We start from the raw sequence: 4,014 nt of genomic DNA, 5'->3' as shown, positions 1-4,014 counted from the left end.
AATGTGCACAGCGCAGTCCAGGAAAGGCAAACAGTAATCCTTTGTGTCTTCCCTGGTGAACTTGATGTTTTTATCCACGGCGTTAATAATGTGCGCAGTGAAGGATTCCACTTCTTGTGTCTTGATTTTGACCCAGGTGTCATCTACATATCTGTACCAGTGGCTGGGTACTCTCCTTTTAAAGAGCCAAGAGCCTTTCTTTCCACTTCCTCCATGTAAAGGTTGGCTACAATAGGTGACACGGGGGAGCCCATGGCACAGCCATGTTTTTGTCTGTAGAAGCCTTCGTTGTATTTGAAGTATGTTGTGGTAAGGCAGAGGTCTAACAGTGTGCAGATCTGATCGGGTGTGAAGTTGGTCCTGTCTTCCAAGGAGCTGTCTTCTTGTAGTCGTTTTCTGACAGTCTCCACTGCTTCCGTGGTGGGTATGCAAGTGAAGAGAGAGACTACATCAAAGGACACCATGGTTTCATCTGGATCCAGGGTAAGTTTCTGGACCTTGTCGGTGAAGTCGGTGGAGTTCTTGATGTGGTGTGGGTGTTCCCCACGAGAGGTGCAAGGATGGTAGCAAGGTGTTTCGCAATGTTATAAGTGACTGAGTTTATGCTACTGACTATGGGTCTGAGTGGGACCCCTTCCTTGTGGATTTTAGGAAGTCCATAAATGCAGGGTATGGCATCCCCTGGATAAAGGCGGTGATATGTGAGGCGGTCAATGATTTTGTCCTTTTCAAGGTCTTGAAGGCAAGCTATAACTTTCTTTTTTTTGTAGCTGCTTGTGGGGTCTCGTTTAAAGCTTCGTAGGTGTTGTTGTTGTCACTGAGGAGAGTAGTGATCTTTGTGTGGTAATCCGTGGTGTTTAGGACCACGGTGCACCTTCCCTATCCGCTGGTAATATAGTGATGTTGTGGTCTTTGCTCAGGGAAGCAACGGCCTTCTTTTCTTGTAGTGTGAGGTTAGACGGAGGGACTTTCGCACTGGAGAGGGTGGCTGAGACTTTCATCCTGATTTGCTCTGCTTCTGTCTGTGATAATTTATTAATCCGTATGGCCATTTCTGTGGCTGTGATGAGGTCCACTATGGGCAACTGTTGCGGAGAAATGGCGAAATTGAGTCCTCTGGCTAAAACCCTCTTTTCAGGTTCAGTGAGATTCCGGTCTGAAAAGTTCTTTACCCATTTCTCCCGACTGTCTTCAGGTGTGTTTTCTTCTCTGGGTTGTGTGGTTTCAGACTGAGGAGTGTGGGTTTTTGAAAGCAAGGTGTGAAATTTCCTGCGTTGTCTTTCTTTTCCTTGAGAGTGTTGGGCCCGCTGAGCCTTGTCCACAAACTTGTGAACCTCTTCTAAGATTGGAGAGGGTAGAAGGGTTTCCAATTCCTGCAGAGTCTGGCTGATCTTGATCTGGAGGGCATCTATAGTTTATTTATTTATTTATTTATATACTTTGAAAAAGATACCAGAAGAAGATGAGGTAAGAAGCCAATCACTGGGAAAGAAACTATTCTCTATTTTTCACCAGCTATGACTCACATGAATGATCTTCAGTGGTGCCATAATGAGACAGGCCAGTAAAACAGACTTGTTTACCTGGCTAACTCGCAATGGTAACTGATTCTTTTATTTAGAGCATTTTCAAGTTTATACATGTACAAGTTATTAAGCTGTACATTATTATTTAATATGGCTCTGCTGTACTGAAGTTTAATCAGAATCTATAGAGCTCTCCAAGACCCTCAAAAAACCCCAACAATGGGCAGCCTACTATTTTTCTGTTTAAAACAGCTCCAGCTGACCTTAAATCCTTCAGTTTCTTTCTGTTAAAGATGCAGAAAATACGAAGCCACGTTTGGATTACAAGAGCAAAACATACAGAGCAGGATAAAGGTAGAAAGATATTTCAACTTGTGGAATCAGTAGCTCATAAGTGAAGAGTAATTTTTCAACTATCCGAATGGAGACAAGAAGCGATCCGAGCCGGACAGATAACACATATCTCACTAACTTTTCTCTCCAGCAGGACATTTGCCTCGCCTGCTAATAAAGCTGCTTTACTGTAATATCACCAAGTTAAAAACAATAACTTCCCTTTTCAATTAAATTTTAAAAATACGTGACTTAAAATCACAGTCACGTAAAATTCCTTTTTTTTTCTTTTTTTTGTCTTCAAAATATGAGAAAAACCTCCTTCACCTCTCATACTGTCTCAATTTTAACACAAATGCCAACCAGCCTATGTAGGTGTCAGATTCTGCAGCTGCAGACTTTGTGGAGTTTGTGGTGTGAACCCAGAAGCAGATGCATGGAAGCAAAACTACATCTTAACCAAGAGCCAGCTGTTTATTTAAGGCTGGTGAAGAATACAAAACAGAAGGAAACTCAGATGAAACTAACTAGAACTAAACTGGGAGAACTAAAATACTAAACAGTAGAGACGTAGATCATAAAACCTGAACAACCTGGAACGTGACATGAGAAGAACAGACAGTCTGACAAGGGACAAAGGGAAACCAGACAGAATATATACAGAAGGGTGACAAGAGAAGTGAAAACACTTCACCCTCGAAACAAGGAAAGAAACAAACATGGAGGAACATGACAGAAAAGAGATACTAAACACAAGGACATAGGACTAGGACCCTTTACCACAATGTATCTACAGTTCATTTCCATTCCTTCAGATATCTAGTGCAAAAATAACAGGAAGGTGAAACACTGGAGATTAAAAGTCTAGATTCTGAATATTTCACTGAGTTATATAAGATTACAGTTTTTCTCCATAGAGGGGAGGCGGTTTATGGGAACCAAAGGGTAGGGCTGTGTGCTTTCTTTACTCATGAATGAGAGAAACAGCTGAAAAGTAAAGTTTTACAGCTTAAAAACTGTCCGCCTCTTCGTCATGAATCTTACCAGTATGGTACTAGTTCAGTGTGTCCAAACATCACAGAGACCAAATCTTTTAGGACCGTTCCTCTTTGTCTGCATCCATAAGCCGTGGATAGTAAAAAAAGAAACACAAAAATGCCGGCTGCTGTTTTTCCTTTCACTTTGCTTGATCGGGAAGTAGGAAGTACTTGTAGGATTCACTAGATGCTGCCATTGTATGAAAAACTAGGCCATAAATCACCACTTTTCCAACCCGTCTGGTTAAGAAATTATGTAAAAATTGCTGTTTAAACACAGGGGCGTATCTAGAAGGGTGGCACAGAGGGGCATGTGCCACCCTAAAATGATCTCTTGCCACCCCAAGTGCCACCCTAGTTTTGCATATGACAGTGTTGTTTATTAAAATAAGATAGCATTAACACTTTTAGCGTAGTTACAGTTAACAGTGAATATGAATGCTAAAACTGAATATATTGCATAGTGTTCCCCCCGTCCACCGATAACAAATGGTTCAGACCATAGTGCAGACCGGCTTCTTTGGAGCAAGCGATGCCTATGATTGTGTCAGAGCACATTTTGAACAACACCATGGGAATTTCAGAGTTCACACAGGTGGTTGGTGGTTGCACTCTGGAAATGGAATGAAGGTGAGTGTTATTAACCCTCTGGGGTCCACAGACACCACCTCCAAATCACATGACTGATTTAAGCTGCAACTGCTGCAGTCTCAGTCAGTGTTGAAGGTCCGGACTTCAAAGTATACACCGGTTTTTAAATTTTAATGACAGGTCACTAAATCCAGAGTTATGATAAAAAAATATATAAGCCATGCTTTTTGCTAAATACTATTGTCACAGTTTTTTGTTGTTGTTGTTGTTTGTTTTAAAAGCATTTTCTAAGGTCAGCGCGAAAACAGTAAAGAAAAATGTACCATGTCGACCAATTAAAAAAAAGTCAACACGTGGGATTTGGCTGTTTAGGAAGAGGGGGCAGAGAGACAGAGCAAGCGAGTGACAGAGAGAGAGAGATAGCGAGTTTTGAGATGGGGGAGATTTGTGACATTTAGCTTGGAGTGCGTAGTGTGCGTTGTGTAGTTAGTCTGTTGTGTAGTTTTGTGTGTCGTTCTGGAGGAAAG

This window comes from Oreochromis aureus, linkage group 23, assembly GCF_013358895.1.
Source record: "Oreochromis aureus strain Israel breed Guangdong linkage group 23, ZZ_aureus, whole genome shotgun sequence".
Lineage (NCBI taxonomy): Eukaryota > Metazoa > Chordata > Actinopteri > Cichliformes > Cichlidae > Oreochromis > Oreochromis aureus.
Note: the sequence above shows the minus strand (reverse complement) of the source record.